The 24,737-nt window shown below is 46.2% G+C and overlaps 1 pseudogene; it reads left to right on the forward strand.

Annotated features, from left to right (window-relative positions):
* Positions 1-9,464: 9,464 nt before the first annotated feature.
* On the forward strand, positions 9,465-23,722 carry LOC140185229 (zinc-binding protein A33-like; annotated as a pseudogene).
* The last annotated feature ends 1,015 nt before the right edge of the window (positions 23,723-24,737 follow it).

A 24,737-nucleotide genomic window follows, 5' to 3' on the forward strand; every position in this document is an offset into this window, starting at 1 on the left:
CCACGCACAAATGCACCCTGGATCTCCCTATTTAAGCCATTGGATTCCAAATGGTTGTGTATCTTCTCCCTAATTTTTTTCTCCTGCAATTTTTCTACAACTGAACCATGATTTACCTGTCTATAGGTCCAAGGCTTTTCCCTTATTGCCTTTTTAAATAGAGGTTCAACATCCGACAGTCCACTGGGTCCACGGCTTTGGCTAGAGAGGGCACGAAGTCAAGGGATTAGCATCATTGTCGCTTGTCCCTTTCAATAAACTGGTTGAGGTCCATCAAACCCTGGGGACATATCAACCTCAACACTCATTAGAAAGCCCAACACTTCATTCTCCTTGACCTCTGAACGCCTGACGCATTTATACAGCCGGTATTGATCTCCTGGTTCTCCATATCATTTTCATTGGTAAAGTTTGAAGAGAAATTACTCATTAATTACTTCAATCACATTCACCGCATCCAAACAAATGCACCCCCACCCACCCACCACGCTACATCTTCTTACTCTGGATGGATGGAAATAATGCTTTGGGAGTCACCTTAATCCGCCTTGCCAAGGACGTTTTGTTGTCTCTCCATTCTCTTCTTTAGATCTTTTCCGGCTTCTTTATACTCCTGGTGTGCTTCATTCGATCCAAACCTCTGAATATTTACATACATTTCCTGTTCCTTCTTGACAAAATCAATCACCTCTCCATTGGATATCCAATGTTCTCTGATCTATCCACCGCCACTATTCATGTTTAACAAGAACATTTCTGTCCCGTACTCGGTGCAATTCGTCTTTAGTGTGAAATTCATGTCGCGCATGTTTAATGTGAACCTGCCAGAGAATAGGTGTTCCCAGTTTAAGCTTCTTAGTTCTTGTCGAAGTCTCTCCCACAAGGAACATACCTATCCTTCTGAATAACTATCCTGTAAGTTAAGGAGTTCTGGTCACTGTTCCCTATCTGACAACCCACTGAAAAGACAACCACGTGGCCAGGCTCGTTACCCAACACTAGGTTCGTTGCAGCCCCTTCTCTCGTTGGGCCGTGCACATATTACTTTGAGAAACTTTTCTGGACACACTCAACAAATTCAGCGCCATCTAAATCCCACATCCCAGGGCGAGTACACAGGATGTGCGCGGCACAACTGCCAGGTGAGTTTACCGACATTTCAAACCTCTTCCTCTCCCACTGTAGAGTCCCCTTCTGCTTTAAAACATCCACTATTATCTTTGTACCTTAAAAGTCCACGGAATCATGCCTGAATGACTGGCTTCCTGTCTCACTCACCTCCATAATATGCAAACGCTTTGAGAGACTGCTCGGAGACTACATCTGCCGACCCGCCTTACAGTGACTGCAGGTCAGGGTAGAAGACAGAGGGAGAGACTACATCTGCTGACCCGTCTGACAGTGACTGTAGATCAGGGTAGGAGACAGGGAGAGACTACATCTGCTGACCCGTCTGACAGTGACTGCAGGTCAGGGTAGGAGACAGGGAGAGACTACATCTGCTGACCCGTCTGACAGTGACTGCAGGTCAGGGTAGGAGACAGAGGCAGAGACTACATCTGCTGACCCGTCTGACAGTGACTGTAGGTCAGGGTAGGAGACAGGGGGAGAGACTACATCTGCTGTCCCGTCTGACAGTGACAGCGGGTCAGGGTAGGAGACAGGGGGAGAGACTACATCTGCTGTCCCGTCTGACAGTGACTGTAGGTCAGGGTAGGAGACAGGGGGAGAGACTACATCTGCTGACCTTTCTGACAGTGACTGTAGGTCAGAGTAGGAGACAGGGGGAGAGACTACATCTGCTGACCCGTCTGACAGTCACTATAGGTCAGGGTAGGAGACAGGGGGAGAGACTACATCTGCTGTTCCGTCTGACAGTGACTGCAGTTCAGGGTAGGAGACAGGGGGAGAGACTACATCTGCTGACCCTTCTGACAGTGACTGTAGGTCAGAGTAGGAGACAGGGGGAGAGACTACATCTGCTGACCCGTCTGACAGTCACTATAGGTCAGGGTAGGAGACAGGGGGAGAGACTACATCTGCTGTTCCGTCTGACAGTGACTGCAGTTCAGGGTAGGAGACAGGGGGAGAGACTACATCTGCTGACCCTGTCGGTATCAGCCCCAGGGTACTGAAGGCCTGTACGATCCTGTTCTCTGGTATTTTGCAGCACCATTACAATCTGAGACTGAGTCAGGAAAAGATACCGGTGCTGGGGAAGACTTCCTGCTTGGTTCCTTTACCCAATACGGCGACTCCTTCTCAACTTAATGACTACAGACCAATTGCCCTCATTTGATGAAGGTGATGGAGAGGCTGGTCCTTACTTACCTTGGACCCTCTACAGTTTGCCTACCAACCTCATGAGTGAGTGGATGATACCATCATCTCCCTGTTGCAGCGAGCCCACTCCCACCGGGATGATGCTGGTGGCATTGTGAGAATCACTGTTTTTGATTTCTCTAGTTCCTTCAATACAATCCAGCCAAGTTTTCAAAGCAAGAAGCTGCAAAGGATGGGTGTAGACAAATTCACCGTCTCCTGGATTACTGCCTACCTGACTGATAGACCCCAGTTTGTACCGCTGGGTGGTTCTCTGCCTGAGGTGGAGGTGAGTGACACTGGAGCCCCACAAGGGACTGTCCTGTCTCCGTTTCTGTTCACACTGAACACCTCAGACTTTCAGTACAACTCTGAGTCTGGCCACTTGCAGAAGTTCTCTGATAACTCTGCGGTAGTTGGTGTATCAGAGATGGGCAGGAGTCGGAGTGCAGAGAACTGGCGGACAGGTTTGTGAAGGAGGAATCACCTGCTCCTGAATACTTTATACTTTATTGTCACCAAACAATTGATACCAGAATGTACAATCGTCACAGCGATATTTGATTCTGCACTTCCCGCTCCCTGAATTACAAATTGATAGTAAATATTAAAAATTTAAATTATAAATCATAAATAGAAAATAGAAAAAATGGAAAGTAAGGTAGTGCAAAAAAAACGAGAGGCAGGTCCGGATATTTGGAGGGTACGGCCCAGATCCGGGTCAGCATTGTTCAGCAGTCTTATCACAGTTGGAAAGAAGCTGTTCCCAAATCTGGCCAAACAAGTCTTCAAACTCCTGAGCCTTCTCCTGGAGGGAAGAGGGGACGAAAAGTGTGTGGGCTGGGTGGGTCAATATGACCAAAACCAGGATATGGTTATTGATTTTAGGAGGAAGAGGACTGTGACGAGTCCTGTATACATTCTGGAGGGAGAGGACTGTGACGAGTCCTGTATACATTCTGGAGGGAGAGGACTGTGACGAGTCCTGTATACATTCTGGAGGAAGAGGACTGTGACGAGTCCTGTATACATTCTGGAGGGAGAGGACTGTGACGAGTCCTGTATACATTCTGGAGGGAGAGGACTGTGACGAGTCCTGTATACATTCTGGAGGGAGAGGACTGTGACGAGTCCTGTATACATTCTGGAGGGAGAGGACTGTGACGAGTCCTGTATACATTCTGGAGGGAGAGGACTGTGACGAGTCCTGTATACATTCTGGAGGGAGAGGACTGTGACGAGTCCTGTATACATTCTGGAGGGAGAGGACTGTGACGAGTCCTGTATACATTCTGGAGGAAGAGGTTACTGTGGCGGAGGTGTACAGTTACTTAGGGGTTCACCTCAGCAAAAGACACGACTGGAAACCAACACAAAGACTGTTTAAAAGAAGGGGACGAGCAGACTCTATTTTCTAAGGAAGTCGAGATCCTTGAATGTGTGAGGAAGGTCTGTGCAGGTATTTTACCAATCTGTTGTAGACAGTGCACTCTTCTTTGCTGCTTTCTGTTGGGGGAGCAGCATCGGTGTTGGTGATGCAAAAAGATAAAATAATCTGATCAAAAAGGCTGGATCCATCCTTGGCCACAAACCGGACTCTTTCGAGTGAGTGGTGGAGTGCAGGTCACTAAACAAACTGTTATCGATTATGAACAATCTGTCACATCCTCTCCATGACCTACTGAACAGGCAGCAAAGCCCCCGACCCCTTTCGAACAGACTCAGTCAACTCCGCTGCATCACAACAGAAAATCTTTCGTCCCAAATGCAACAGTTCATCTTTCTGCGACAGGTGAACACACATCATAGATCTATAGTCTCTGCATTATTGTTTCATTCAATGTTATTGCACATTTTACATCATTGTGTATATGATTATTCTCTATTTCATCTTCAGTAAAGTTTGCACGCTGCTAAATGTGTTTTTAGATTTTGCAGCTGAAACGAATGAATTTCCCACTCGTGATCAATAAAGTATTGATTATTATTATTATTATTCTCCAGCCCTTTATCTCTCACCAATCAACTTCCCAGCTCTTTACTTCACCCCTCACCCTCTCCCGGGTTGCCCAATCACATTAGCTCCCCCCACATTCTTACTCTCTCCCTTCCTTTCCAGTCCTAAAGAAGGATCTTGTTCTAAAAACGCCGACTGTTCACCCCTCTCCACGTTGCTGTCCGCCCCCGACTTTCCTCCAGCATTTTCCGCGTGTTGCTTTGGATTTCCGCGTCTGCAGATTTACTCCTGTTTGCTCACATGCGCATGCGCAGAATTATGCGGTCATCCCAACTATTGCGCATGCGCTCAGTAGACGAGAGGCTCACGGGGTTCAGCCGTAGGTAGGAGGGGTCTCTGGTCGGAAATTAATCACCGGCGTCTGAACCGCGATTGAAGGGCTAGTACTGTGAACTCCTGCCGCACTGGTCCCGCACCCCAGGACAGCCCCGGTCCGTTCCCTCTTTCTGAGCCCCACGGTCTGTACCCGGGCCTCGCGGAGTTTCGGTTGGTGAGCGTTGGAGCCGCCGCCATTTTGCGGCGCATGCGCATCAGTGGTTCTGTCTGTGGCTGACAGACAGGTTTCTCGTTCATGGGGCCTTCTGGGTAACGAGGCGGCCATGGATGACACTACCAAGCGTTGTCCTGGTGCAGTCGGATGAAATGAGAGCGAATGTATCTCCCAAACACTGCCCAGTTCCAGCTATCTAAACGCGAGGATTAGTAACTCGGAACAAAAATATAATTCCCAGTTAATCTCGGATGGAACAGTCCACCTTCTAATCAGTAAAAATGTCAACTAGTGCTGTATGGCAAAAAAAATATCCCTCCGTCAGCTTTAATTCTCTCTGGGTAAATAACGATATTAAACAGCTTTGTCCTCGATGACAAGTGACTTATGGCTTGCACATCATAAATGTGCCGCACTCCGATGAGAATAACTACTTTCACGGCATTGCTATCAATGGGTTCATCACTGTCGATCAGCTGGGGGGGGGGGGGGGAATCCAGGGAATTAGAAAATCTCCAGGATCAGACATGTAGAAACAAGTTCTCTTTGTAGTGTTGTGGAACATGACCAGAACTTGAAATAATACCAAAGGACAGGACAAATTGAACCAAGTCACGGTTTGATTGAAGGCAGAAACAGCCCATTCTCATACAGACAGAAATACAGTCAGAGAATTTGATGGTCACTCTGGATGCCTGATCTTTGCCTTGTTAGAAGATGAGAAGTTCATATAGAAACATAGAAATCTACATTACACACCCTTCGGCCCAGAATGTAGTGCCAAACGTGCAACCTAACTGAGAAACTGCCTGGAATTTCCTACCACATAGCCCTCTACATTTCCTTGCTCCATGTATCTATCTGAGAGTTTCTTAAAATACCCAATTGTATCCCCCTCTCCCACCCTTGCAGTGTATTCCACACACCCACCGCTCTCTGTGAAAAACTTACCTCTGACATCCCCTTTGTACCTACTTCCAAGCACCTTAAAACTATGCCCCGTCATGTGGGCCATTTCAGTCTTGGGGAAAAAAAGGCCTCTGCCCTTATCATCTTATTCACCTTTCTGAATTGCCAGAGATTTGATTGCAGTGACATATCATTCTCCTCTCAGTGTGGGAAGGGATTCACTCATTGCCTACCCCCAGACGTGCCAGTGAAGTGGAGAGAGGCCATTCACCTGCTCTGTGTGTGGGAGGGGAACTACTCAGTCATCCAGCCAAAAGATACATCAGCAAGTTCACACCATAATCAGGTGCTCCACCTGTTCTGCCTGTGGGAAGCAATTCATTCTGTCATTGATGCTAAAGATAGAGTGGCATTCAAATTTTGGGCACCCCTGGTCAAAATTTCTGTTACTGTGAATAGCTAAGCGAGCAAAAGATGACCTGATTTCCAAAAGGCATAAAGATGACAGATTCATTTAATATTTTAAGCAAGATTACTTTTTTATTTCCATCTTTTACAGTTTCAAAATAACAAAAAAGGAAAAAGGCCCAAAGCGAAAGTTTGGGCACCCTGCATGGTCAGTACTTAGTAACACTGCCTTTGGCAAGAATCACAGCTTGTCAACGCTTTTTGTAGCCAGCTAAGAGTCTTTCAATTCTTGTTTGAGGGATTTTCACCCATTCTTCCCTGCAAAAGGCTCCTGGTTCTGTGAGAATCTTGGGCCCTCTTGAACTGCTCGTTTGAGGTCTATTCTTGATACTGTTTAGGTCTGGGGACAGTGAGGGCCATAGCAAGACCTTCAGCTTGTGCCTCTTGTGTAGTCCATTCTGGATTTTGATGTGTGTTTAGGATCATTAACCTGTTGTAGAAGCCATCCTCTTTTCACCATCAGCTTTTTTACAGACGGTGTGACTCTTGCTTCCAGAATTTGCCGGCTGCAACACAAGCGCAAAGCATGATCAAACCCCTGTGCTTAACAGTTGGAGAGGGGTTCTTTTCATGAGATTCTGCAGCCTTTTTTCTCCAAACATACCTTTGCTCATTGCGGCCAAAAAGTTCTATTTTAAGTTCATCAGTCCACAGCACTTGTCTCCAAAATACATCAAGCTTGTTTAGATTTTCCTTTGCAAACTTCTGACGATGAATCTTGTAGTGAGGATACGGGAAACATTTTATTCTGATGACTCTTCCATGAAGGTCATATTTGTGCTGGTGTCACTGCACAGTAGAACGGTGCATCACCCCTCCAAAGTCTGCAAAATCTTCCTGAAGGTCTTTTGCATTCAAACGGGGGGTTTGATTTGCCTTTCTAGCAATCCTACGAGCAGTTCTCTCGGAAAGTTTCATTGGTCTTGCAGACCTCAGCTTGACCTCCACTGTTCCTGTTAGCTGCATTTCTTAGTTACATTATGATCTCCGAAATGATATCGTATTTGTAAGTAGCTACCATGCACAATCCTGATTTGATGGAGACAGACGTGAGAAGCACGGAGGAACATCTGGAGAAACTTCTGAAATGCCCACTTCGCTGCCGCTGCTACTGTGTGATCGAGAATCACCGGAGGGGAAGGTCCCAAATCCTCGGCTTTGCCTCTTGCTTGTTACCGGGGCCAGGGTCGAAGCGCTTGGCGGAGATGGTGCTCGGTGTCAGAGGGCTGGTCGGAGGCTAGAAGTTTTCGGACGGGCTCAAGTCGGCTGTGGTCGGGTGCTTCTAGGATGCTGAATCGGCAAGTTTGCGGCGCTGGAAGCTCATGGCAGGGAGAGTTTTTCTTTCTTCTACCGTCTGCGTGAGATGATGGGACTTTCGAAAGACTTTGAGACTTCTTAACCGTGCCATGGTCTGTTCTTTATCAAATTACAGTATTGCTTTGCACTGTTGTAACTATATGTTATAATTATGTGTTTTTTGTCAGTTGTTCAGTCTTGGTTTGTCTTGTGTTTCTGTGATATCACACCGGAGGAACATTGTATCATTTCTGAATGCGTGCATTACTATATGACAATAAAAGAGGACTGCGTGTCCTCATAATCTAATCTAATCTAATCTATCGAACTGTGGAAACGGCTACCTGAAAACGCTTTGCTATCTTTTTTTAGCCTTCCCCTGCTTTGTGGGCACCAACTATTTTAATTTTCAGGGTGCTAGACAGCTGCTTAGAGGAGCCCATGGCTGCTGATTGTTGGGACAAGGTTTGAGGATTCAGGGTATTTATAAACCTTTGAAATTTGCATAACCTAGCCTATCCTACCGATGATCATGGACAAGCCATAGCCCTAACAAGCTGCTGAGACCTTGGTAAAAGTTAAATGAGAGCTCAAATCTTTGCATGGTGCTCCTTTCCAGTTTTTTCACTCTAAAATTGTACAAAACATAAATAATACACTAATCTTGCTTAAAATGTTGAAAATAATGTTTCATCTTTAATTCTATGACTGTTGGAGATCAATTCAGATTCTACTCACTGAACTATTCAGAGTCGCAGAAATTTTGACCAGGGGTGCCCAGACATTTACATGCGACTGCAGATGAGGTCCTGGTGAGAGCGGACATGGAGCACTGTGCACAGGTCTGGTCTCCCTCCCCGAGTCAGCCTTCAGGATGAAGGGAATGAAGAGAAGGTTTCCCAGATTGGCTGATGGGGTGGGGGTGGTTGTGTCCTCGCAGAGATTATACAGGCTGGGACTCTCTCAAAATTAGAGAAGTAACAGGTGGTCTGACTGAGACAGACACAGGCTCACAGGACAGAGATGAGAAGAAATTTCCTCACCCAGAGTGCTGTGAATCTGTGGCATTTTCTCCACAATGTTTCTAAATTCAAAAGGCAAATTTAGGGCTACAGCGGTGACGGAAACACTGTGGGGAAGTGGCGCTGAGGTCAAAGATCAGGCATGTTTTGAACGAAGGGCAGAAAAGGCGTGAGGGGCCGAATGGCCACACCCATTCATGTTTAGCTTCTAAAGCACAGGTTTACCTTTGCACTTTTTTCACAATCGACCCTTTGGGTTGAGACAGTCCTGATGAAGGATCCCGGCCTGGAATGTCGATTGTACATTTCTGTCCACAGATGCTGTCTGACCCGCTGAATTTCTCCAATATCACGTTTCTTACTCGAGATTCCAGCATCTGCAGTCTCTTGTGCCTCCCTTTTCAGAGCTTGTCCCTTTCAGTCCCGCCTCACACTGATCCAGGCTCTTCTCTCCGGCTTCATCTCTGTCCTGCTTCTTCTTTAGCCCATCGTGCCTACTGGGACACAGGCCCCGACCAGCAGCTCACCACAGTCCCCTGTCCAGGGCGAAGGCTGATCGGCCCTGTGGCTTCTCCTTTCACCACAATCGTCTTCCCAGGGAAGGTCCTTCCGATCTCAGGGATGAAGCCTGTGAGATTCAGTTGACGTTTCTGTCTCATTGGGTTTTTACGGCATGGGGTTACTCGCCCCATTCCCGACCCTCATCCTTTTGCAGCCGGGCTTGGGCAGTCCATTGCCAAGTTTTCATTTCTGTTCAGACCTGCTTAATCTGTTTCTGATCCCTCCCTGATATAGATACCACAATTCCTTCCCACAGACAGCGACATCACTTTAATTCCCTGAGACTGCAGCGCGTGTAGTGGACAATCGCGGTACTGCAGGGGATCAGCAGCTCCCCGAAAGTGAAAGCATTCTGAATCAGGAAGTGCTGCGAGTTAACATGGCTTCGAAAGGACCGGCCGAGAGCTGGACCGAAGAGGTAATTTGTCCCGTCTGTCTGGATTTCTTCACCGATCCGGTTATACTGGAGTGTGGGCACAACTTCTGTCGCTCTTGTATCACACGGTGTTGGGAAAGGGAGGAGAGAAACTCCTGCGCGGAATGTAGGGAGGTGTTTGCTGACCGCACCCTCAGGGTAAATCGGGCCTTAGCAAATCTGGCTGAAGAAGCTCGAAATATAAACCTAAATCGGAAAGGGAAGGAAAGTAAACTTCACTGCGAGGAACATGAGGAAGAACTGAAGCTGTTTTGTGAGACGGACAAGACACTGATCTGTCTGATCTGTGCAGCTGCGCAGAAACACTGAAAGCACCACTTCATGCCGATTAAAGAAGCTGTTAAAATCTACAAGGTAAAACTAACCTGAATTTGATTTTCACCCCATCCTCCCTTGTCCTGTCCAACTCTCCGCTCTTTGTGGGGATCTCTCTCGATGTCACTCGCTTATCCACTCGCTCCTCGCCACTGATCTACCTCCTGGCATTGACACCTGCAAGCAGGACAAGTGCTACACCCGACTCCCTCGTCACCATTCAGGGTTCAAACAGCCCCAGTTCCTCCCGTTTCTTCCATGGTCGATTGTCCTTTCATATCAGAATCCTTCTTCAGCTCTTTTCCTCTTCCACCTGTCCCCTCTCAGCTTCTCACTTCATTACCTCCCCCACATTCCCCCTCACGTCTCACCCGTCACCTGTCAGCTGGTTCTCACCCCCAAGCTTTTTATTCTGGCTTCTGCCCCATTCCTTCCCAGTCCTAATGAAGGGTCTCATCCCGAAACGTCGACTGTTTATTTCCCCTGCATAGATGCTGCCTGACTCACTGAGTTCCTCCGGCATTTTGTGCGATAATCGGGTTTGATCACCTGTTTCTTATGATCCATCTTTTTTTGTTACTTTTTCCTTCTCTCTCTGACTTCCAGGATCAGCTTAAATCTTCCTTAGACTCTCTCACAAAAAAGAAATCAGACTTCCGGGAAAAGGAGCAGCAACAGAAAGAGAAGATTTCCGGAGTTCGGGTGAGGCTTCCTGAGCGGAATTTCTGATATTAATCGATAGTTTTGCTCCCTTTAATGCGGAATAGCAGAGTATCGCAGCTCCAGTGACCTGGGTTCGATCCTGACCTCTGGTGCTGTCTGTCTGGAGTTTGCATGTTCTCCCTGTGACCACGACAGTTTCAGACACATCCCAAGGACATACTGGAAAAATGGTTAATTGCAATTAACCCCGTGAAGGTGGGGGAGGGTGTATGTGAATCAGCTGGGAGTTAATGGGTCAATGAGCGGGAATAGGTTTCAGGAAAACTTGAGGGAATGGGGTTGACGGGAATGCTCTCAGAACTAGCATGGATTTCAAAGGACCGAATGGTCACCCTACTGTCATAAGCAAATACAACACAGCAATACGGTACATTGATCTTCACCTTTCATTCGACAGGAACAGTCCAACAGCATTCAGACCCACATTACATCCCAGTTTGCTGAACTGCGCCAGATTATCACTGAGAAAGAGCAGAGCTTACTCAGGAATCTCAGGATGGATGAGGCGAGGATTCTAAATCCAATGGAGAAAAATCTTCAAGAGATACAAAAGAATATTAGGATTCTTCAGGAGGAAATCTCAAAGATAAAGGAACAGATGGATCGAAAAGACAGTGTGATATTTCTCAAGGTGAGGGATTATATTTCAATTTATTTCTGTCAAAGGACACTAAATGAACAGTGGAATATTTGAAGTAAACAGTGGCCATTTCTAACAAATCAGTTGCCGCTGCTGGCGACCTCGCACAGTTTGTTATACTTGTACGTTACACCTTCCAATCACTCCAATAATCATGTTCCAAAATGTCGAAGATAGGTATTCGATCCTTCAATAGCAACATACAATCTTGAAGCGATGAAACTTAAGTGTAATTAATCGTAAATTAAGCTGCAATGAATTGGTCAACAAAAGGTATGCCATCCATCTGTCCACAGCTCAAAACAGCCCAGAACAAAGTACTAATACCTCACCTTTTCCTTTTACCACACCCCACTCACGTGACTAGTTGCCATAATAACCATGTAACTCAGAATACAATGCAGAGAGAAAACAGATGTGTTGCTCCTACACACAACATTTACAAACGGCAGTAAACTGTCTCACCAGACAATTGATACAACTATTCAGTGCTGATATTGTCCCAAAACCGGACTTCCACAACTTCTGTACATCACAGGACAGAATCCAATCTTCTCTGAAATGATTTACTCTGATTATAATGCAGAGCTGCTGATTGTGTCTTTGATTATCACATTAAATATTCTCTAAATCTCACATTGACACACAGTTCCAGTCACAGACTGTGAATGTGTCTGGTGCGGTGGGTGTGAGGGTCTCTCTGTCAATCACTGAGAGCAAAGAATGTGACCCACACATCAGATTTATCCGCTATATCCGGTTTCCGCCAGATTACGGAAACATTCACCGACTCTACATCTTCAGATAAATTTCACATGGGATTACATCCCATTCTCCATCATAAACAAGCCATTCGGTCCATATTCTGCTATCAATTTCACTGCTTCACAAGCCTCTTCCCACCTATCCACCACACCCAGCGACAGTGCTCTGATCTCCACGGTCCCTCATCTGTTTATCTAGTTTACCCGTGACATTCAATCTCTGCTGTTCCGCTTCAACCACTCCTGTGCCAGTGAGTTCCACATCCTCTTCACTAAATTTCTTATCGGATTCATTATCAAATCCATCACTGATTTGAGTTCGCCCATCTCATCATTCTAACGCTTCATCCAGATGAAAATGCATGACGTGTCCTGTCTTCCTTGCAAGTTTCATCCTCTCAGTAATGGCCCAGCTTTCAGAGAAATACCCTGTAATTTAACCCCTGGTTCTGCATTGTCTGTGTGTGTGAGTGAGTGACTGCAGGAGTGGGAATTTTCAACCCCTGGTTCTGTATTGTCTGTGTGTGTGAGTGACTGCAGGAGTGGGAATTTTCAACCCCTGGTTCTGTATTGTCTGTGTGTGTGAGTGACTGCAGGAGTGGGAATTTTCAACTCCTGGTTCTGTACTGTCTGTGTGTGTGAATGACTGCAGGAGTGGGAATTTTCAACCCCTGGTTCTGTATTGTGTCTGTGTGTGTGAGTGACTGCAGGAGTGGGAATTTTCAACCCCTGGTTCTGTACTGTCTGTGTGTGTGAATGACTGCAGGAGTGGGAATTTTCAACACCTGGTTCTGTATTGTCTGTGTGTGTGAATGACTGCAGGAGTGGGAATTTTCAACCCCTGGTTCTGTATTGTCTGTCTGTGTGAGTGACTGCAGGAGTGGGAATTTTCAACCCCTGGTTCTGTATTGTCTGTGTGTGTGTGTGAGTGGCTGCAGGAGTGGGAATTTTCAACCCCTGGTTCTGTATTGTCTGTGTGTGTGAGTGACTGCAGGAGTGGGAATTTTCAACCCCTGGTTCTGTATTGTCTGTGTGTGTGAATGACTGCAGGAGTGGGAATTTTCAACACCTTGTAATGGTTTGGATGAAATTCAGGATGTCGAGAGTCTCAGTCTATTCAGATTTGTGTTTTATTTCTTTCAGGAGGAAGCTCGTCAGAACAGGAGGAAGGACATGCTCTTTACTGAAACCCTGTATGGATTTGTAAAATAGTTTAGAATAGCAGTTTATCACCATCAGTTTACTATTTACAGGATTAATGATGATGTCCCGGAATTGTCAGTGACAGATGAGGCCCTACCGGTGGAAAAATTTGATCACCTCTATTTGCTGAACACAATGCTGAGAGAAACACTTGATGCCATTAATCGAGGTAAAACTCACAAAGATTCATTTCTACTTGTTTGTGAGATCACAATTAAGTTCAATTTTGAGGCAAAGATTGCTGTAATATTGGGTTGAAGTGGAACTGAAGTCTATTCCACATCAACCCCACCGACGGGGGGGGGGCGTCACTGTCACATGGTCAGCTGGAGATGTCAGACCCCTGAAGACACCAGCACAGGGCCACAATACAACCAATACACGAGACAGGCAGATGAACCACTGTGTCCCGATCCCAGGCCACTGCACTAACACACCTAGACATGAGTTTGAATCCTACCACAGGAGCTGAGAAATTAATACTGGCTTGATGATATTGCAGGGAATAAAAGTGGGCTGTGGTCACCGGGCTTGTCAGAAAAATGCACAAGTCCTTTGTGCGCTGTGAGTGCAGACTCTGATTGACGCAGGTCTTTCCCCTTCTGGATCTGCAACTCTCACTGTTGTTCGAGGGAAAAGAGGGGAGCGGTAGTGATTGGGGACTCAGTCGGGGAACAGACAGGAGAATCTGTGGATGTGAGTGGGACACCCGAATGGTATGTTGCCTCCTAGGTGCCAGAATCAGGGATGCTTCGGATCGTGCCTGCAGCATTTTAGAGAGTGAGGGAAAACAGCTGGATATATCGGTATATTTCGGGACCAATGACATTGGAAGTAAAAACAAAGAGGTCCTGAAAATAGAATTTGGAGAGCTTGGTGGAAAGCTCAGAAGCAGTACCTTCAGGTTTATAATTTCTGGACTGCTGCCTGTGCGACGTGCTGGTGAGGGTAGGAGCAGGATAATTTGGCAGATTAAAGCATGCCTGAGAAGCTGGTGCAGGGGGCAGGGCTTCAGGTTTTTGGATCATTGGGATCTTTTCTGGTGGAGAAATGACCTGCTCAAAAGGGATGGGTTGCACCTGGACCCGAGGGAGAACAATATTCTCACAGGGAGGTTTGATAGAGCTGTTGGGGAGGGTTTAAACTAATTTGTTGGGGGGGGGGGTGGTTAGGAACGAGTGAAGGGGTAGGATTGATGGTAAAAATGCAAAGATAGTGTGCAGTCAGACTGTCAGATGGGGCAGCCAGATACGAGGACAAAACTGCAGCCAGCTGGGTGAGTATCAGTGCATTAGGGATGCAGAATGAAAAAGGATAGGAAATACAGTACCCAAAGTGTTATATCTCAATGCATGGAGTGTGAGAAATAAGGTGGATGATCTTGTTGCTCGATTACAGATTGTCAGGTATGATGTTGTTGCCAATCATGGCTGAAGGATGGTTGTAGTTGGGAGATGAATGTCCAAGGTTACACATTGTATGGGTGGTATAGGAAGGTAGGCAGAGGGGGTGAAATGGCTCTCCTGGTAAATCAATAGAAAGATGTAACATAGGATTGGAAGATGTTGATTCCTTGTGGGTTGAGTGAAGGAAATTCAGAAGTGAAAATGACACTGATGACAGTCATATACAGGATCCCAACAGTAGCTGGATGTGGACCACAGATTACAACTGGAAATAGAGAAGGCCAATGAAACAGACAATGTTACAATAGTCATGGGAGAATTCAACAAGCAGGTCAATTGGGAAAATTAGATTGATAATGGATCTCAAGAGAGTGAATTTGTTGAATGCCATGTGATAACTTTTTAGTGCAGTTTATCATTGAGCCAACTCGGGGAACAGCTCTACTGGATTGGATGTTATGTATTGAACCAGAGGTGATATCTTAGGAAAAAAACCTGAGGAGGCCGTGCTCACAACATGACTGAGTTCAACTTGAGATTTGATAAGGAAAAAGTAAAGTCTGACGTTGTAGTATTCCAGAGGAGTAAAAGAAATTACAGTGGTCTGACAGAGGAGCCGGCCAAAGTAAATTGGGGGGAGATGTTGTCCAGAATGACAGCAGAGCACAAATGATATCAGATTCTGGGAAAATGAGGAAGGTGAAGGATAGATATATTCCAAAAGTAAATAAATACTCAAATGACAAAATAGTACAATCGTGGCTGATAATGCTGATGTAAATGCAAAAGAGTGGGCATACAACAAAGTGAAAATTAATAGGAAGACAGAGAATTGGGAGGCTTTTAAATACCTACTGAGAGGAACTGAAAAAAATGATTGGGAGGGGAAAAATGAAATATGGAATTGAATTGAATTGACTTTATTACTTACATCCTTTCTATAAACGAGCAGGAAAAATCTTCCGTCTAAATGTGCAGTTTATAGTAATTTATGAAAAATAATATGTATAACATTCCAGTCAATATAACATAGAAATACAGTTGTCTCAGCACGAGTTAATCAGTCTGATAGCCTGGTGGAAGAAGCTGTCTCCGGACCCTGTTGGTTCTGGCTTTTATGCTGCGGAACCAGTTCCTGTATGGTAGCGACTGGTACAGTTTGTTGTTGGGGTGACTTGGGTCTCCAATGATCCTTCAGGCCCTTTTTACACACCTGTCTTTATAAAACAAGTAAGCAAACAATATCAAGCAACACACATCAAAGTTGCTGGCGAACGCAGCAGGTCAAACAAACAAACAATATCAAATTGATTTTCAAGTATTGTGAAAAAATAAAATAGAGATGAGAGTGGATATAGGACCACTAGAAAATGAGGCTGGATATATAATAACAGGGGACAAAGAGATGATAGATGAACTAAATGAGTATTTTCATCAGTCTTCACTGTGGAAGACACTGGCACTGTGCCAGGTGCTGAAGGGTGCGAGGGAAGAGAAGTGAGTGCAGTTACTGTTAGAAAGGAGAAGGTGCTCAAAGAGCTGAAAGGCCTAAAGGTACATAAGTCACTCAGACCAGATGAACTGCACCCTAGTGTTCTGAAAGAGGTAACGGTAGACATTGTGGAGGCATTTGAAATGATCTTTCAAAAATCATTGGACTCTGGTGTGGTGTCAGAGGACTGGAAATTACAAATGTCACCCAACTCTTAGTCATGAGGAAGGCAGCAGAAATGAAGTTATAGACCAGCTAGCCTCACCTCTGTGGGTGGGAAGACATTAGTGTCAATTGTTAAGTATGAGGTTATGGAATACTTGGTGATACTGGACAAGATAGGACGCGTTGGCATATAATAAGATTGGTGAAGGGGCCAGTAGTGTTGAGGAAACAGGTAGGCTTCAAAGGACTTGGATGAGGAGACTGGGCAAGAAAGTGGCAAATGATACACGATGCTGGGAAATTCATGGTCATGCACTTTGGTAGGAGACATAATATGCAGATTATTTAAAATGGGGAGACAATTCAAAAATCTGAGATGCAGATGGATGTGGGAGTGTTTCTACAGAACACCCTGAAGGTTAACTTGCAGGTAGAGTCAGTTGTGAGGAAGGTAAATGCAATGTTAGCATTCAGTTCCAGGAGTTTAGTATACAGGAGCAGGGATGTGATGCTGAGGGTTTATAAGGCAATGGTGAGGCCTCACCTTGAGCATTGTGAACAGTTTTGGGCTCCTCATCTGAGAAAAGATGTGCTGGCATCGTAGAGGGTTCAGAGGAGGTTCACAAGGATGATTCTGGGAATGAAAGGGTTATCAGACTTGAAACGTTTGATAGCTCTGTGCCTGTACTCACTGGAATTTAGAAAGATGATGGGGGATCTCACTGAAACCTTTTGAATGTCGGAAGGCCAAGACAGAATAGATGTGGGAAGGATGTTTCCCATGGTGGGGGAGTCTGGGACAAGAGGGCACAGCCTCAAGATACAGGGGCGTCTTATTTAAAAACAGAGACGCAGAGAAATTTCTTTAGCCAGAGGGTGGTGAATTTGCAGAACTTGTTACCACAGGCAGCCGTGGAGGCCAGGTCGTTGGGCATATTTAAGGCTGAGCTTGACAGGTTCTAGATTGCACACAGTATCAGAGGTTGTGGCGAGAAGGCCGGGGAGTGGGGCTGAGGAGGAGATGAAAAGGATCAGCCATGATTGAATGGTGGAGCAGTCACAGTGGGCCAAATGGCCAAATTCTGCTCCTATAATTTATGAGCTTATGGTTATCAGACCACAACATTGAAGCATTGTGGGAACGAGCCCGGACAACCCAGCCAGCATTGACATTGTTCAGGATTTCATCTCAGGAGAAGCACACACAGCATAACCAGACTGGCAAAACAGCCCGACACACACATACACAGGAAGGATTGGCAGATTGTAGTCAGAGACGCAGCAATGTACGTTGATATTTCCTTCAGTAACCTAGAAACTATTCTCTTCAGACACGGTAATTTATTTGCTTAAACAACTCACACATGTCACACATTGTCAGCACACACCAGACATGTGATGACACACTGTAACATAGAAATACTTCAATGTGCACAAACACACTGATATTTACCACAATCAACACACACACATACACACACAATATCTGAGTGTGGCACATGGCCAAAGAAATAGGCCCACGTTCTGACTTAGGAATGAAATCTGCCGTCCTTACCCAGTCTGTTCTGTGCATTGAGCTGCCCTCTGACGTGATGTCACATCAACAGTTCACAGACAGACTCCAGGGTGAGATTCCTCAGGAGGATGATCTGGGAGGGTTTGACGGATATTGAACCCACGGCCCACTTCATCCATCTGCAGACTGAGATGTCTTCCTGAGCATGTCCCGTTTGTGTGTGTTTGTCCCACATCCATCTAACCATTTCCTATCTATGTACCTGTGTAACTTCATCTTAAAATATTTTAATTTTACCTGTTTCTACAGCATCTGACAGCAAATTCCATCTGCCCACCTCCCTCTCTGTGAGAATGTTACCCCACAGATCCCTCATAAAATCTTCCCCACTCACTTTCAATCTGAGCCCTCTGGTTCTGTACTCCTATTTCTCAGAAAAAGACTCACTTTATCTCAGCCCGTTATGAATGTATTTACCTCGATAAGGGGTCATCCCTCAACATCCTACACTACAGCTAAATAGCCCAAGCTTAACCACTCTCCGCTTTTAATCCAAGCCCCCCAGTCCTGGTAACATCCTCCTGAATCTTCCTGTCCAGTGTAATGATGCCCAACACGGGTTGACTCTGTGGTTAAAAGGCATACGGTGCACTGGCCTTCATCAATCGTGGGATTGAGTTTAACATAGAAACATAGAAACATAGAAAATAGGTGCAGGAGTAGGCCATTCGGACCTTCGAGCCTGCACCGCCATTTATTATGATCATGGCTGATTATCCAACTCAGAACCCCGCTCCAGCCTTCCCTCCATACCCCCTGACCCACGTAGCCACAAGGGCCATATCTAACTCCCTCTTAAATATAGCCAATGAACTGGCCTCAACAATCTTCCTGCATCTAGCCTGTCCAATCCCTTTAGGATCTTATACGTTTCAATCAGATCCCCCCTCAATCTTCTAAATTCCAACGAGTACAAGCCCAGTTCATCCAGTCTTTCTTCATATGAAAGTCTTGCCATCCCAGGAATCAATCTGGTGAACCTTCTTTGTACTCCCTCTATGGCAAGGATAAGAACCGAGAGGTAATGTTGCAGCTATATAGGACCCTGGTCAGACCCCACTTGGAGTACTGTGCTCAATCCTGGTCACCTCACTACAACTACAGGAAGGACGTGGAAACCAATAGAAAGAGTGCAGAGGAGATTTACACGGATGTTGCCTGTTTTTGCTGGGGGTCGGGGACGGTATGCCTTATGAGAATAGGTTGAGTGAACTCGGCCTTTTCTCCTTGGAACGACGGAGGATGAGAGGTGACCTGATAGAGGTGTACAAGATAATGAGAGGCATTGATCGTGTGGACAGTCAGAGGCTTTTTCCCAGGGCTGAAATGGCTAGCATGAGAGGGCATAGTTTGAAGGTGCTTGGAAGGAGATACAGAGATGTCGGAGGTATGTTTTTTATGCAGAGAATGGTGAGTGCGCGGACCGGGCTGCTGGTGGTGGTGCTGCAGCCGGAAACGACAGGGTCTTTTAAGAGACTCATGAATGGCTACATGGAGCTTATAAAAATAGAGGATCATGGGTAAGGCCTAGGTAGTTCTAAGGTAGGGACATGTTCGACACAGCTTTGTGGGCCGAAGGGCCTGTATTGTGTTCTATGTTTTCTGTGTTTCTATCTTTCACTATATTCGGGGAAGTGGAAATGCAGACAATACCCGAACTGTGGTCTATCATCGACATCAAAGACCTTGCTTAAGTTCCTGTGGACAGTGTCGAATAGGCTGATGAATACAGGACTGAAGGTGTTATATTTGAATGCTCCAGTATACGGAATAAGGTAGATGATGTTGTAGCACAGGTAGAGATTGGCAGGTATAACGTTGTTGACGTCACTGAGTTGTGGCTGAAAGGAGATGCTGGTTGAAGCCCAACATCCAAGGATACACCTTGTATTCAAAGGACAGGCAGGTAGGCAGAGGGGATGGGGAGGCTCTGTTGTAAAAAATGAAATGAAATCCTCAGCGAGAGGTGACATAGGGTTGGAATATGTTGAGTCATTGTGGGTAGAGTTAAAAACTGCAAGGGTACGAAGACCCTGATGGTAATTATATACAGACCTCCAAATAGTAACCAGGGTCGAAATGGGATACAAATTACACTAGGAAATGGAAAAAAAATGCAATGTGACAGTCGAAATGGGGGATTTCAACATGGAGGTAGATTGGGAAAATCATGTTGGTGCTGCATCCCAAGAGAGGGAATTTGTAGAATGTCCCCAAAATAGCTTTTTAGAACCACTTCTGGTTGAGCCCAATGGGAGAAAGGCAATTCTAGAGTAGAGTTTCTATAGTGATTATGATTTGGGAGACTAAGGGAAAAGAATCTTTAGGAAGCAGTGATCATAAAATGATAGAATTCATCCTGAAGTTTGAGAGGGAGATAAAGTCAGATGTATTGGTATTAGAGTGGAGTAAAGTTAGTTACAGAGGCATGAGGGAAGAGCTGACCAAAGTAGATTGGGAGGGGTCACCAGCAGGGATGATTGCAGAACAACAAAGACTGGAATTTCTGGGGGCAATTTGGATAGATAGATCCCAAAGACGGAGGAGTATTATCAACGGAGGATGTGGCAACCTTGTTTAACAAGGGAAGTCAAAGACAGCATAAAAGTGAAAGAGAGGGCATACAATAGAGCAAAAATTAGCAGGATGTTGAAGTATTGAGGAGATTTTGATAATCAACAGAAAGCAATTACAAAGCCCGAAGGAGAGAAAATGAGATATGAGGGAAAGTTTGCCTACAATACTCAAGAGGACACAAAACTCTAAAGAGTAAAAGAGAGGCAAGAGTGGATATTGGACCCCAAGAAAGTGACACTGGAGAGGAGACATGTGACAAAATACATTGTCGAAGTACTTATTTAATATTTTGTGTCAATCCTCACTGTGGAAGATACCAGCTGTGTGTCAGAAATGTGAGAGTGTCTGGGGACAGAATTGAGTGTTGTTGATGTTGCTGAGGAGAAAGTGCGTGGGAAGATTGAAGGTCTGAAGGTAGCTGGACCAGATGGACTACACCCCAGTGTTCGGAAAGAGTTAGCTGAAGAGAATATGGGGGCATTAGTAATGATCTTTCAGGAATCACTAGATAATTGGACATTCAAGACGAATGGAAATTGCAAAGGTCACTTCACTCTTTATGACGGGAGAGCAGCTGAGGAAAGAAAATTACAGGTGAGTTAGTCTGGATGTGGTGAGCTTGGAAAGATGCTGGAGTCCAGTATTAATGGAACTGCTTTTGGGTACATGGAGGCACATGATAAAATAGGGCAAAGACAGCGTGCCTTCCCTGAAGGGGAAATCTTGCCCGACAAGTCTGTTGGAATTCTTCAAAGAACACAAAGCTGAGATAGACAAAGAATGATTTGGATGACAGAATTGTTGCCTTTGTGGCCAAGTTTGCAGATGATATGAAGTTAGGTGAAGGGGAAGGTAGTGGTGCAGAAGCTCAGAGTCTGGGGAAGGACAGAGACAGATTCGAAAATGGACAAAGATGTGATAGATGGATTATCGAGTAGGGAAGTCGTGCATGCAATTTGGCAGGTGGAATAAAGGCATAGACGATTTTGTAAACAGTGAGAAAATTCAAAAATCAGAGGTGCAGAAGGGACTTGGGTGTCCTTGTGCAGGATTCCCTAATGGTTAGTTGCAGTTTGAGTCAGTGTTAAGTTCAGCAAGCTCAACAGCTTTTTTTATCCTTTTTTCCCTTCTCTCTCTGTCCCTCTCACAATAACACCTTGCCTGCTCTCCATCTTCCTCTGGTGCTCCCCTCCCCCTTCCTTTCTCGATAAGGTTCCCGTCCCACGATCCTCTCCCTTCTTCATCTCTGTATCCCCTTTTGCCAATCAACTGTCCAGCTCTTGGCTCCATCCCTTCCCTTCCTGTCTTCTCCTATCATTTTGGATCTCCCCTCCCCCTGCCACTTTCAAATCTCTTACTAGCTCTTCTTTCAGTTAGTCCTGACGAAGGGTCTCGGCCTGAAACGTCGACTGTACTTATTCCTGTAGATGCTGCCTGGCCTGCTGCATTCACCAGCATTTTGTGTGTGTGTTGCTCGGCTCCCATTATCACCTTCTTTACTGTTTCGAACCTTCACACTCCCTCACTTCATACTCACAAATGAATGTTAACATTGAATGAAGGGCCTGTTCCTGTGCTGTACTGTTCTATGTTCCCTGTTCCCTGTTCAGAAGAATGAGAGGAGATCTCAGGGAAACACAAAATTCCTCCAGGAGTCAACAGGCAGAATAGAGTGAGGATGTTTCCTCTGTCTGATGTGTCAAGGTTCAGGGGTTACTGTCTCTTTGGGATTTTCTGCACGGCATGGGTGGGAGTGGGCTAACAGACATTCAGTGCATTTAAAATCACAGAGCCATCGTCGTACAGCATAGAAATGTGCCTTTCGACCCATCACCTTCGTGCTAACCTATTTACCCATCTACATTCATCCCATTGGCCAGCATTAGGTCAGTCTCCTTCTCTGCCTTGCCAATTCAAGTGTCTGTCCAAGTGTCTCTTAAACACAGAGGACTGGAGGCCTGTGACCTGCAGAGGTCGGTGCTGGGGCTGGGGTTGTATGTCATTCCTATTTATGATTTGGATGATAATGTCGGTGACATAGTTAGGAGGTTTGTTAATGACACTAAAATTCATGGTATAGTGGACAGGGAAGAGGGTTATCTCTGTTTACACCGGGCCCTTGATCAACTGTAGAGATGGGTACAGGGAGAATGTTTTAAAATACATCTTGGCAGGGACGTGGATAAGAAAAGGTGAAAGGAATAATGGGCAAATGGGACTAGCTCACTAGAGCAAGTTGGTCAGCACAAACGAGTTGGGCCGATGGGCCTCCGTGACCTCCAGTTTAAATCTATTCACCCACCCCTTTCCCATCTTAATCCACCCCTTTCCTGCACTCGTTTCTGCTGTCTATTTATTTCTATCCTTGAGGGAAGATGTCGACCTGAACCGTAGACTGTCCATCTCTCTCCACACCTCCTGCCTGACCCGCTCGGTTCCTGCAGCATTTTGTGTCTGTTTGATCGGGAAATCTCTGCTCTCCGTCCAGCAGAAAGTCCTTGGGGAGACATTAGTTGTCCACCCGGTTTCGTTCGGTCAAACCACGGGAAAGGTTCGTGTCGGCCACCAGACCGCGCCTGAGGCCTAGCGGCCTTTCCCCCGATCTCCGGGGCCGCGCTGCCCGAGTCGCCCCCCGATCCCCGGGGCCGCGCTGCCCGAGTCTCCCCCCGATCCCCGGGGCCACGCTGCCCGAGTCTCCCCCCAATCCCCGGGGCCGCGCTGCCCGAGTCTCCCCCCGGTCCTCGGGGACTCTCTAATTCTCTGCTTCTCCCCCCAGTCTCTGTCACCCTGGATGTGGAAACGGCGAATCCGTGTCTCGAGGTGTCTGAGGATCGGAAGAGTGTGAGATGGACCGAGACCAGGAGGAATCTCCCTGACACCGGGAAGAGATTCACAAACAGGGCTTGTGTGCTGGGATCAATGGGATTCACATCGGGGAGACATTACTGGGAGGTGGAGGTGACGGGGAATCGGGACTGGTGTCTGGGAGTCGCCGCAGAGTCTGTGGAGAGGAAGGGACGGGTCGGACTGAGTCCGGAGACCGGATTCTGGGTCATCGCGCGGGTTGATGACGTGTTACATCGGGATTGTGACGTGATCATCTCCCCTGAGTCCCGTCTCCCTGCCGGTCCCATCCCCGGGAGGGTGGGAGTTTATCTCAGTTACCCGTCCGGGACAGTTTCAGTTTACAACGCGGAGACCAAGTCCCATCTCCACACCTTCACTGGGAATAAATTCACGGGGAAACTTTATCCTTTCTTCATGACTTGGGATGGAAACCGGTGGCTGAGAATCTACTCCGGTTCCGCTCCGGGTCTGTAAACGGGTCGGGTCCCGGGACCGGCGTCAGGAGTAAAGTCCCTTGTAAATATAAATGTGTGGAGAGTGAAATAAACACGAGATGAGAATTATCGATCCGTTAATTTTAACTCGTTCACCACATCCGACAACGGAACAGAAACACCGCGGATTCAGCCGCAGCCGCGGGGCGGCGGGTTCTGAGCTCCCCCGGGTCCTACAGTCCACCTGCACTGAGACAGGTTAAATGTGACCAGTGGGGCGGTGCTGACTGGGAAAGTCCACCCGCACTGAGACTGGTTAAATGTGACAAGTGGGGCGGTGCTGACAGGAAAAGACAGTGAAGATTGATACAAAGTGTTCATTAAGTTCATCTGACATTTCTTTGTCCCCATCACTACCTCACCAGCATCATTTTCCAATCCAATATCAACTCTCATCTCCCTTTCACTCTTCATGTAACTGAAAATGAACTTTTAGTATACTGCTTTATGTTATTGGCTAGTTTGCCTCATATTTCATCTTTAACATTCTTATGGCTTTTTTGTTGCCTTTTAGCAACATCGAAACATAGAAAATAGGTGCAGGAGTAGACCATTCGGCCCCTCGAGCCTGCACCGCCATTTATTATGATCATGGCTGATCATCCAACGCAGAACCCCTCCATACCCCCTGATCCCCGTAGCCACAAGGGCCATATCTAACTCCCTCTTAAATATAGCCAATGAACTGGCCTCTACTGTTTCCTGTGGCAGAGAATTCCACAGATTCACCACTCTCTGTGTGAAGAAGTTTTTCCTAATCTCGGTCCTGAAAGGCTTCCCCTTTATCCTCAAACTGTCACCCCTCGTTCTGGACTTTCCCAACATTGGGAACAATCTTCCTGCATCTAGCCTGTCCAATCCCTTTAGGATTTTATACGTTTCAATCAGATCCCCCTCAATCTTCTAAATCCCAACGAGTATAAGCCTAGTTCATCCAGTCTTTCTTCATATGAAAGTCCTGCCATCCCAGGAATCAATCTGGTGAACCTTCTTTGTACTCCCTCTAGATTTTAA

The sequence above is a fragment of the Mobula birostris genome, chromosome 20, assembly GCF_030028105.1.
Source record: "Mobula birostris isolate sMobBir1 chromosome 20, sMobBir1.hap1, whole genome shotgun sequence".
In the NCBI taxonomy this organism is placed as follows: Eukaryota; Metazoa; Chordata; class Chondrichthyes; order Myliobatiformes; family Myliobatidae; genus Mobula; species Mobula birostris.